The sequence below is a fragment of the Scylla paramamosain genome, chromosome 42, assembly GCF_035594125.1.
Source record: "Scylla paramamosain isolate STU-SP2022 chromosome 42, ASM3559412v1, whole genome shotgun sequence".
NCBI classification, from domain to species: domain Eukaryota; kingdom Metazoa; phylum Arthropoda; class Malacostraca; order Decapoda; family Portunidae; genus Scylla; species Scylla paramamosain.
Genome location: NC_087192.1, coordinates 9,232,501 through 9,245,882, shown reverse-complemented (window position 1 = coordinate 9,245,882; position 13,382 = coordinate 9,232,501).

The window sequence follows — 13,382 nt, the reverse complement described above, 5'->3', positions numbered from 1 at the left end:
GCGGTTGAATGGAATCCCCACAGACATGTGAAGCATACTCCAGACATGGACGGATAAGGCCCTAGTACAGAGTTAGCAGTTGGGGGGGGTTAGAAAAACTAGCGGAGACGTCTCAGAACGCCTAATTTCATAGAAGCTGTTTTAGTTAGAGATGAGATGTGAAGTTTCCAGTTCAGTTCAGTAAAGGACAGATCGAGGATGTTCAGTGTAGAAGAGGGGGACAGTTGAGTGTCATTGAAGAAGAGGAAATAGCTGTCTTGAAGGTTGTGTCGAGTTGATAGATGGAGGAATTGAGTTTTTGAGGTATTGAACAATACCAAGTTTGCTCTGCCCCAATCAGAAATTTTAGAAAGATCATAAGTCAGGCGTTCTGTGGCTTCCCTGCGTGAAATGTTTACTTCCTGAAGCATTTGGGCGTCTATGAAAAGACGTGGAAAACTGCAGGGTGGTACCATCAGCGTAGGAGTAGTTAGGACAAGTTTGGTTTAGAAGGTCATTGATGAATAAGAAGAGAGTGGGTGACAGGACAGAACCCTGAAGAACACCACTGTTAATAAATTTAGGAGAAGAACTGTGACCGTCTACCACAGCAGCAATAGACCGGTCAGAAAGGAAACTTGAGATGAAGTTACAGGGAGAAGAAAAGAAGCCGTAGGAGGGTAGTTTAGAATTCAAAAGCTTTTGATATGTCCAAGGCAACACCAAAGTTTCACCAAAATCTCTAAAAGAGGATGACCAAGACTCAGTAAGGAAAGCCAGAAGATCACCAGTAGAGCGGCCTTGACGGAGCCCATACTGGCGATCAGACAGAAGGCTGTGAAGTGACAGATGTTTAAGAATCTTCCTGTTGAGGAAAGATTCAAAAACTTTAGATAGGCAGGAAATTAAAGCAATAGGACGGTAGTTTGAGGGATTAGAACGGCCACCCTTTTTAGGAACAGATGAATATGTAGGTGTGTGTGTGTGTGTGTGTGTGTGTGTGTGTGTGTGTGTGTTTGTGTCCAATGCAATGAGCTCCTCTACGGTCGAACTCAATATACACCAGGCTAAACGCGTGCTTACACGGATGAATATGAACCATAGTATAGTATATACGTGACTCAGGGGGTTAAATAAGAACATTTAAAGATATATATATATATATATATATATATATATATATATATATATATATATATATATATATATATATATATATATATATATATATATATATATATATATATATATATATATATATTGGCTGTCATCCCCACCACTGTCAGTGAGCACTACTCTATAGTACCATCACCACCACGACCACTACTGCTACTACTACTTCTACTTTTACCATTGTTTTTGCTGCTGGTACTGTCCTTGTTGTTGTTGCTGCAAATGCTGTTGTTGTTGTTGTTGTTGTTGTTGTTGTTGTTGTTGTTGTTGCTAGTGTTGTTGTTGTTGTTGTTGTTGTTGTTGTTGTTGCTGTTGCTGCTAGTGTTGTTGTTGTTGTTGTTGTTGTTGTTGCTGCTGCTGCTGGTGCTGCTGCTGCTGGTACTGCTGCTGCTGGTGCTGCTGCTATTGCTGCTGCTGCTATTGCTGCTGCTGCTGCTGCTGCTGCTGTTGTTACTACTACTACTACTACTACTACTACTACTACTACTACTACTACTACTACTACTACTACTACTGCTGCTACTGTTGTTGTTGTTGTTGTTGTTGTTGTTGTTGTTGTTGTTGTTGTTGCTGCTGCTTCTGCTGCTACTAATACTACTGCAGTTGTTATTGTTGCTGTTTTTGTTGTTGTTATTGTTATTGTTGTTGCTGCTGCTACTACTACTACTGTTGCTGCTGCTGCTGCTGCTGCTGCTGCTGCTGCTGCTGCTGCTGCTGCTGCTACTGCTACTGCTGCTATTACTACTACTGCTACTATTAATGTTGTTGTTTTTGTTGTTATTGTTGTTGTTACTGTTGTTGTTGTTGATGATGTTGCTGCTGCTGCTGATGCTGCTGCTGCTGCTGCATCAACAGTTAATTATTGAATGCTGAAATATATATTATTACATTAAGTAGCAAAAACTCTCATGAACATGATAGTGTGATCAAAATACAGATAAAGCTCCACATATTAAAAAAAAACCGAGTCATTTATAGGAACCATCACGGAGGCGCGACCAAAATACAGATAAAGCTCTACATATTGAAAAAATCGAGTAATTTATAGGAACCATCATGGAGGCGCGACACTTGGCATGGCGTGTGCAGGTGTGCTCCCTATAACCAGCTTTCCAACGTGTCTAAAAATTAGAACGCCCCAGAACTGGGACTCCGCAAATCCTGCAGACGTCCCCCACCCTGCCAGGATAGAGAACCCAACCAGACACGAGGACTCCGGATCAATGAAGCCATTAAAGGAACCGAAACCTAGCGGAACCCCATTGCTTTATGGAGGAGGGAATGTGTGTCCCACTCTCTGCCTCTCGGCCATCTTGTGAAGAAGTCTTTAGCTGAGGGATTAATACCGGGCCCAAGATTTAATCCCCTGTTACCAGCGGGTGCCACATAGAGTCAGGCAACCCCTGTAACTAAGTCTCAAATAGAGTTTTTCACATCGCATAAGGAGGGGCAGCAGACCGTCAACCTAGTCCCGGCTGGAATCATAGGAGGGGGACGGAGGGTGCACCCCACCATCCCGCTGCATTACACTCCCATTCACAGTAGCTGCTAACTCGGTAAATAAAACACTTTTCTTCTGAAAATTTTGGTGATATAACTATAGGGGCTGGGTGAATACTGATTACGGTATAAGCAAGGGAAACTTTTTAAATAAGTAATGGGTGGGATTCAAAACGAAGGGACAATTAGAAGCACAGAAAATTACATGGGGAAGAAGAGTGATTACACACTGAAAAAAATTTATACTAAACTTTTGGGAGATATACGAAGATTACGAAAATTTTGGGAACATACTACTGACCGAATTCAGGTCCCGGCCTGCAACAAGCAATCTGCTACTACGTTATCATTTCCTTTAATGTGCCTGACATCAAGGTTATATTCTTGCAGCATTAGATAGTCACTTTGGGACCATAGGCAGGCACATAAACCTCAAAATACTGCAGGGCCAAAATTATAGGTAAGCATTCTTGTTTAATCATTGAATAGTTCTTCTGAGCTGGGGTGAACTTCTTAGAAAAATAATAGACCAGTTGTGATTGACTTGGTTATCATCTGGGACCAGGCTGGGGTCCAGACTAAGTACCGCCACCCACAGCCTCCAAGCCAGGTGGCAACTCTGCCTGAGCGCCATCTCCGGAGTGCTCTGCTGAGCGAGGTCAACCAGCAAATATACTTTCAAATCCAACTCTTCAACCTCACCCTCAGTAACACCCCCAACTGAGTCATGTGGTTCCAGGGGTGGTTCTGCTGTATCGGAGTCAATCCCAGCACCATGACTCAAGGATGAGCCCGACTTTAGCTCGCCCAAAACCCTCGCCAGCAGTGAGACAGGCCTCTGGTCACTCTACCCTAACTGTGGTATGTACATCCTCTCTGCACTGCTCTCGTCCTGCCTTATTACAGTTGACCCCAGGAGCTGCAGAGGATTTCATCCGCCTTGCCACAGAGCGAGTGATAACATTAACTGAGTCTGAAATCTCAGCAGCCCCGACATCCGGGTCAGCTGGGGACTGCACCTAAACTCTTCCACCTGCCAGATCATTCCCCCAAGAGGAAAATCAACACCAGCCACTTGCAAGTCTTCTGCTAGTGTCACTCGCGCCTCTGCAACCAATAGCAGGCATGTCAACCTCATCTTAGTTGTGGCAAACTTTTCGACAGCACTGATGCCTCAACATAACATTGTCTTCACAGAGGCTACCTTTCTCCCCGTGATATTCCGACACAGAGATCGTTGGACTGCCGTGTCGCACAGCAAGGCGACAGGATACACCACCCCAGTAATCTCTACAGTACCTTGACACAAAAAGGGGCGACACCAGTCCCAACCCAGACCCCAAACACTCGGGTGAAATACCGACAGTCGACACGAGAGCAACCTCCTTGATCTTTTCTCCGGCCGGACCATGCTTGAATCCAAAGGTTTCTACCTCCTTATCCTGATCAGGCCTGACCAGCAAAGCCACAGGTTTATGTGGGATGTTAGTTGAAGCCGTAATCAGCTTGGCGCAATTGAATCGGAAGTGCCCCATAGCTCTGCAGTGGTAACAAGTAGGCTGGTTGTTGTATTTAAGGATGCTATGCACCATGTTCCCCGTTGTCCTCCTAATTGGATCGAAAGGAGGCCTGCTTGTGTATGAAGTCCTTGGCAGAGGCTTGTCACCAGATCCAAAACTGTGACGGGAATTTCCAGTGGAGCCAACATTACCATTATCTCCCAACCATTTCTCTCTAGACCCCTTAACTCCCGCACCCCACTGGAGGAATACATGGCGATAGGCCAGCACATGATCATCAGCTTAAGTACCTGACACCTTCAAGTTTTTAAACTTCTTCTCTCGGAGCAGTGTTGCCAACTCCTTCGCGGCCACATTCATGAATCGTTCCATCACCTTTAACTCACTGTAGGAGGTTGCCTGCTCGTTAGCAATCCACTTCTCGAACGTCTCCTTGAGATAGCGAGCACACTCGAGGTAGGAATCACTAGGCCTTTAGCATCCTCTATGGAACTGCAGCCTATACACCCCTGGCCACAACTCATAAGCTCTCAGGATTTCAGCTCTAAACACCGTATAATCCTTCAAATCCTCTACAGACATCCTGTCATAAACCTACAGAGCCTTGCCCTTCAACATACTGGCAACAAAGCCAACCCATCTCTCCCGAGGCCGATCATATTTTGAGGCCGCTTTCACACCAAGGTGGCACGTCGCACGTGGCAAGTGGCATGTGGCAAGTGACGAGTGGCACGGTGATTTCAGACCAAGGTAGCACGTCGCCAAGCGGGGTGGCAGTCCACAGTGCACAAGATGGCATCATCGGATGAGCAGGTTATTGTTGCTTTGATTGGTGCTGTAGTCGGCCACAGAAGAAAAAAAAAAAAAAAAACGTCTCTGCTATGCAGTTCCATGCCTTGTCTTGTTCATCCTTCGAGATGTACTGAGGTGATGTTGTGTCATACAAACATTTGTATTTCTCCACAGCTTCTACAAATTTTATGTTAAATAGTTCGTTGACTGGAAGAGGCATACTCGGAGTTGTGCACGAGAGCAAGCACAAGAGACAACTGACAACAAAAAAGACAACGGTTTCCTACAAGGCTGCGTGTCCCTCTCATCACGCAGTGTTGTCACATGTGCTGGCGCAAATCTGTCTAGTCTCTTGAAAACTAATCAACATGAGCCATACATCCAAAAGCTTTCATTTTATTGTATGTTTTGTTATTAAAATAAAAAAAAATGTAATACTACATCATCTAATAATAAGTTTGGAAGTGAAAGTTCCATTAAAATTTGGCATCACAGCCCGGGGTGGCAAGTCGTTCACTTAAAAAAAAAACAACGGACAATGTTTTTCAATGTCGGAGTGGCATGCAAGTCGCACGTGGCACATGCGACGAGTCACGCCACCTCGATGAGAAAGGTTTCATAGATTTCCTTGTGTTCGTTTTCAAGTGGCGTGTTACGTGCCATGCCACGTGCGACGTGCCACTTTGGTGTGAAAGCGGCCTGAGACCTTCTTAAATCTCCAAAACCACTCTATCACCTTCTCATCAAACTCATGGAATCAACTTTAAACTCACAATCTAGCTCTGTACCGTATATTCCCTTACTCCTTCGTCTCTCCTTGAGCCATGAGATGATTTAACTTCTATTCGAGTCTTCTCAAACTCAGATATTCTTTTTTTTTTTTTTCAGCCTCTTCCCTCTCGTACACTCTCGCCTTCTTCTCCCTCTGAGCCTCCGATAGACTTGCCTTCTCATCTTCAAGTAGCCTCATCTCTTTCTCTTGCTCAAGTAATTTTGCCTTCTCGAACTAAAATCGCTTGGCTTTCCTCTCGGCCTCAAGCCTCCTGACTTCTTCAGTCTTCAATCTCCTCTCTTCAGCTTCTGCTTCCAGTTCCATTCTCCTCATTTCCAACTTGAATCTCAATTCATCAGACATTTCTTCTGTCTGGAAAAATCCATCAACACCGTGGGCAGGGCTAACACGTCCGTGCATGTTAGTTGTGGGATTGTGTCTTTGCACCAAATTATATCAGATCTGCACAGCCACTTACGGCAGAAGCAGGAGACTCGGATCGGGAGTCACCTCGGTTATCAGCCTTGCCCTCCATGGCGTAAACTGAGTACGGTCAGACAAAGAACAACAAATAAACAAGCAATAGTCTCCCTCCACGTGGCAACGACGCTTCCAGCTATCCTGGCGAGGTCGCCAATTTCTGTTAAGACCACATATTCCTGTCCCTTTTACAGCTGCTTCAAACTGGGCTAGCTTTCCCAGTCACCACCTACGTGACTTGATTGAGGGCTTAATATGGGTTACAAGGTCCTCTTTTGGGCTTAATATGGGTTACAAGGTCCTCTTTTGATTCTTGCACCCTTTACACAGACGGTCATAACACCAGGGGCCATATACATAAAATTTTTTAACAGGCTAAAAGTACTTTTAATGACCAGCTTTACTTTTACTGGTTAAAAGTAATACAAAATCACTTTTAAGAACTAAAAAAAACTTTTAGCGGATAGAAGTGGTGACCGATATTCCTAAGCGCCTAAAATTACTTTTAGGCGGCAGGATGACAGCATAACATCTCAATTTTCGGCAAGGTAGAGGCGTTCCTACGGGAATATAGTGATTGAGAGAGTTCTGTCTGCCCTTGGTGACATTCTATATGTGATAGAACTTGTGAGGAATGCACTAGGGAGTCGCATTGCAGAGAGTAAAATTAAAGGCCATAACTTCGGTACAACGAAGCCAACCGGAAGCCAAAACCCTTGAGGCTCACGCACTACACGGCATCTTCAGATTTACTCTCTCTCTCTCTCTCTCTCTCTCTCTCTCTCTCTCTCTCTCTCTCTCTCTCTCTCTCTCTCTCTCTCTCTCTGATGGATATTATGATGCGACAAACACGTTATGTAAGCTGCAAGATTCACCACTGTCACACATAAGAATTACTGCATCCAGAGATTAAGAGGCAGAACATATAAAATAAGACATGAAATAAAGCTAACTCTGAAATGCAGTTGTAACTCATGACACCGAAATCCATTTCAAATTGTATTTTGGTAAGTGTGTGTGTGTGTGTGTGTGTGTGTGTGTGTGTGTGTGTGTGTGTGTGTGTGTGTGTGTGTGTGTGTGTGTGTGTGTCAAACTAACTTAACCCGTCACCACACAGTCTAAGTATCTGGAATTTAACTTATCTTTCTGCATTCAAGTTAATAACCTCACCCACACACCCCATAGTCCCTTGCTGAGAGTACAATTTAACAAATCCTTCTGAATTCAATCCAACTTAACTAAGTCATCTCACAGCTACTTGTAGGGAGTTAGTGGAATTTAATAAAGTTAATTACATTCAGTCTAACCCAACCAATCCCACAGGTGCTTTCAAGGATAAGCAGAATTTTGAAAATCATTCTGGAATATGCAGAAACTAGTGTGTCATCCAGTTAGCCTGCCAGAGCTGCCTCTCTCTTTCCTTGGCTTAGCCAAGCTGTTCCCTCCATTGTTGTTGTTGACATCCCCAGGGCGGGTTCCTAGAGTCTAAGCTTCTCTCATGTGCATAATTAAACTCATAAAATATGTCATTACTCCGTTTTTTTTTTTTTTTTTCGAAAAGTGAAATATAAACATTGGATACTTTTATGTATTGTTCTGATATTCAAGTGCAAAAACGTAATGGTTAGGGTCTTTCTTAAACGCTAAACATAGCACGTATAGCGGGTTTAGATTATACTTTTGCTCCTAGCGAAATTTGATTTAAGAAAACTTGTAGTTTCTTGTATACATTTTTAGCATTTACTTTTAACTGGGAGTAAACTTAAAAGCCTTTCAGGGAATTTTATGTATACGGGCCCAGCTTATACAAATGAGGTCGCTAGCCTGTTTCACTCACCTACAGGCAAGGGAATATTATAACACCCACAGAATCACTCTCCACTCACTGAGAAAGAATCCTTAGCCATGTTCCGGGAAGCACAGATACGACAAGCAACAAACATATATAAGGATTATAATATTCTATGGAATACTGCCCTCTCGAACTACAAGACAATATCTTCCCACTTCTGTTTAACACTATCCCCCCCTACTGTGCATTATCATATTTAATTCCATGACGACAAACTTTGCCCCTCTCAGGAATGAAATAGCTCAGGGAACAAAGATCATTTACTGCAAAGCAGTGTACAATGATCCTCTACGTGCTGACACTATAACGGAACCATGCATCACAGTAGCTTGTGACAAAATACAATATACACAAACAAATGGCCCACAAAACAAACAGGAGGATCCCTGACCGCTCACTGTCACTAGGTACTCGACTCATGAGGAGACGAGGAGTTAATTGTAATATACACAAAGTGGCTTACAAGGAAATGCACTCAAAGTAAGACTGATGGAGACACCTAACACTACACACATAATAAGAAGGTGAGTACTGCAGTAAGTTACTCAAATACCTATTAAAGCAACTGGCCCTTCTATCTGTATCCCACCCAGTCTCCTCAGAAAACGCTATCTACCACGATACGATACTGTAACTGATTCGGAAAGCGTGGAAAACTTGCTATGCTGAACTTTCAGTGGTCACAAGGGCAAGACTCATGTGGGAGGAAAGCAGATGTACGGAGGTTGCACCCCGCCCCATCCCACCGCCTCGCACTTCTACTCACAGTAGCTGCTAACTTGGTACAATAAAACACTTTTCTTCTGGAAATTTTGGTGACTAAACAATGTGGGCTGGGTGAATACTGATTATGGTATGAGCAAGGGAAACTTTTTAGATAACTACTGGGTGAGATTCAAAACGAAAGGACAATTAGAAGTAGGGAAAATGATGTGGGAGAGAAGAGAGACTACGCGCTACGAAATTTTATACTAAACCTGGAGTGGATGTACCAACACGTCAGGAACTTGTCAACCTCCTGCTCTCTCTCTCTCTCTCTCTCTCTCTCTCTCTCTCTCTCTCTCTCTCTCTCTCTCTCTCTCTCTTTAATTACGCCCTATATATCAATATATATATATATATATATATATATATATATATATATATATATATATATATATATATATATATATATATATATATATATATATATATATATATATATATATATATATTAGGCTGGAGTGCTTTTTAACTTTTTTTTTTATTCTTTTGTGGTTAGTGCGGAAAAGGTGCCAACTGGTGAGAAAAATAACTGTGTTTAAAGCATTTTTCTCTAGGACCACATTTTCTGTCACAACCAGCTCATCAAAGTCTGAAAAAAAAAAACGACTTAAATTAGTAAATTTCACATAATACCTCATTTCTACAATTTATTGTGTACTGTTTGTGGCTAGTGTGCAATATTGTCTTCTATATGTATGATAATAACATACCAAATCTGGAAGCTGTATAGATACATCTTCAGTCCCTGCAATGTGCTTCAAGTAATAAAAAAAAAAAAATAAATAAATAAATAAAAAAGTTTTTTCAAGACAGGTTTTTTTTTTTTTTATTTCCCAAAATGAAATTAATTGAATTTTTTGCATGGCTAGTTCCTAAGTTGTTTTATATCACTTACCTCAACTGTGTAAAATTTCGGCGAGATTGGTTAATATCCTTTGTTCCTGCCACGCCACTTTTAAATATGAAGTATTTATTATATATATATATATATATATATATATATATATATATATATATATATATATATATATATATATATATATATATATATATATATATATATATATATATATATATATATATATATATATATATAATGCAAGCAATGTAGAATTACAACCATTCCTTTTTTTTTTTTTTTTTTTTTTTTTTTTTGCTAGTTGAAGCATATCTAGAATAAATATAAAACACACCTCTTCGCCTATTTTTTTTATCTAATATTTAAATATTGTAACTAAAAAAAAATATCCCAGAACTCACCACAAGGAGATAGATGTGTATCGAGTTCCACCCGTTCTCCAGCCCAGCCACCTTACCATTACTGGATTTATTTATATTTTGTATTGTTTTTTGGTGTCAAACTTAAGAATATTCTTCCTTGACTTCAGTGTGTTCATAATGAATCCCTCTCTTTCTGATTCTCCGCAAGCATGTTCTGAAGCTTCTGTTACTAATTTAATCAATATTGCAACAGCTTGAGTGTGACGGGGATATCTCTATAGTGTGGTGATGCCATGCTTCCTGTTTCAATAAGTTCTGTTATTTTCGAATTTTGCCAGTTGATCATTTCTGTGAGTGTACTGGACTTAAAATCTAACCCAGGAATTTGAAAGCTTCTAATTCCTGATCTGACTGATGTTCGAGCCTTCAAAATTCTTCGCCACTACAACTCTGATAACCTTATGTCGTCATTTATCACTGAAATTAAGATGTTTTCTGGATCGCCAAAGTACGCATTCCTCTTAATTACTGGATTTATTATTGCTTGAATATCTGCATCCATCTTTGCAGCTCTTCTAGTAGTGTCATGAAGGTGTTTGGCTCCAAAAATAACTGATGGTTCGCATTTAATTTTTTAATGGCACATAAACCTCCATTATGTATCTTACTATTGCTACCAATTTTCTGTGGGATTTTCTGTTGCCATGTACAAGCGAAGAATTCTATTCGCTGTAGGGTAAAATGGCGAGAATGCGCCATTTTACCAGGACTGCGATGCATTAAGGATACTCCACAAACCCAAGAGGAAACAGCTCTAAATGCTTCAAGCAAATACTTCTGATCAGAGCTTAAATCTGAAAAGTTGACTTCAGTGTTGATAACTTCTGCTTAAATGGGTTCAAAGTCAATAATTAGTAAATTTTCACATTTAGACAATTGTTTTTCAATTATGCCAGTAAATCCTCTTGGTCCTTATATATGCCCATCTAACTTTAGCATCAGATGCCTCAATGGCAATTCGTTAGCATGCAGTTGACACACAAACCACTGTAATGGTCTTTCAAGTTGTTGTTGTAAAGAGAAATTACTCCATTCTTTCTGCCAGTATTTACAACAGTGCCATCACAACCTACCTGCCAGAACTTCAGGAATAATGTTTTTGTCATTCAAAAAAAATCAATAATTCCTGAAGCAATTGTCTGCGAATTTCCAGACGACACAGCTATATGACTAAGGTATTCAGAGCCAGGCTACTGGACACAAGTTATATGTTCTTCGGTCATTACTTGTTTGGCAGTCTTATGCCTTTTTTTTTTTTTTTTTTTTTTTACCTGAGATAGAGTTCCATATTTTCTTCCATCGAAGAATATGCTGAGGGGCTTTTTTTTTCATTTCAGTCTCATGTTTTCTTGTCTCAAGTCTCTTTTTTCGTCGACCTCGACGAATTTTACTTCGGTCAACAATTTCAGAGGCATCTTTGGAAGATATTATTCCAGTATCTTGCAAAGTAGCACTAACTATACTTGTTGCAGTCGTCTGAAACTCGTGACCTGTCACAAGCTAATGCAACTGATGGTAATCTCAAAAGATTAGTTCGACATGGATTTTTGTCTGTTTTATCTTCAGAATCAGAGTTATCATCTGTTGTTGATATAGAATCTAATTCTGAAAACGAAGCTGGAGTTGCAGTACTGCTCGTCGATGGTTCAGAGTGAGATGGTTCTGCTTTGTGTTTTCTTTTTTTTTTTTTTTTTTTTTCTTTCCTGTGTAATGTCTTCGTCAGCTTTTTAGTTGTTTTGTCAATAGCTCCAATAGCCATTTTTTTCTGTTGCTCCTTTGATCATTTAGAAATTTCGTTTCCCGCTGCGGGACCTTTCTAGCTGCCTCACAGGAGCAGTTGTTTATGGCACATTTACAAGCTACAATGTCAAAAAGTTTTAAGTTCCCTTCTTTGAAAAATGTTGCTTTATTTATGAAACTTGGTTTGTCTTTCCTCTTAGAGGAGTTATCCTTCTTCAAACTGTTGTACTTGTTGTGGTAGTTATCTAACATTGCAGGAATGCGCCTTGAAGAAAGAGCTGGTACAGGAGCTGACTTCCATATTTCTTGTAACTGTTCGTTGACAGACTTGGCAATTTCATCACAAAGTGGATGTTTTTTTTTTTTTTTTTTTTTTTTTTTGTTGTTGTTTTCAAATGTACTATCTCCCATAAAACACGCTTTCATGACATCTTCGTACGTTGGGAGGAATCTCTTACTGAGCTGGCAAGTAATCCAGAAAATGGGACAAGTAAATGCTTGTCTCGTATTCTGTAAAGAGCTCATGACTTCATAAACGGTTATACGTCCCTCCTCTCTGAGCTTTACTGAGAATCTAACATAATGGCTACAGATTGCAGACTTGCTGAGATCATGTGACCCGCAACGGTGTACGACCCCTCCCCTTAACCATGGGGCGAAGCTATGAAGGAGACTAGGCTAGTGACTGTGTGTCTGTGTGTGTGTGTGTGTGTGTGTGTGTGTGTGTGTGTGTGTGTGTGTGTGTGTGTGTGTGTGTGTGTGTGTGTGTGTGTGTGATCTTCTGTACTGAACTCATTAGATTTTAGTGGTTTAGTGAAATATTCATTGTAGTATTCTTCCAATGGACATCACTTGCAATTTCGGTATATAATTAATGAATATAATTACTTATATGTAAATGTAACGTGGCGGGAACAGAAGTTATTTAGTAATCTCTTTCAAACTTTACACATACAGAGTATAAGTGACATAAAACAACTTAAGGACTAGCTATATGAAAGTTTGTTCGTATTTTATTTTTTTGTTTTAAAAATTTGTCTCGAAAAAATCGAATTTTTCAATATTTCAAACATATTGCTGGGACAGAATATATATATATATATATATATATATATATATATATATATATATATATATATATATATATATATATATATATATATATATATATATATATATATATATATATATATATATATATATATATATATATATATATATATATATATATACAACTAAAAGAAAATATTGCACACTAGCCACAAACATTTCATAATGAATTGCTGAAATGGTTTATTATGTGAAGTTTACTAATTTTACACGCTTTTTTCAAACTTTGACGGGCTGGCGGGGACAGAAGATATTGTTCCAGAGAAAAATGCTTCGAACACAAAGCATATATATATATATATATATATATATATATATATATATATATATATATATATATATATATATATATATATATATATATATATATATATATATATATATATATATATATATATATATATACAGTTATTGATAA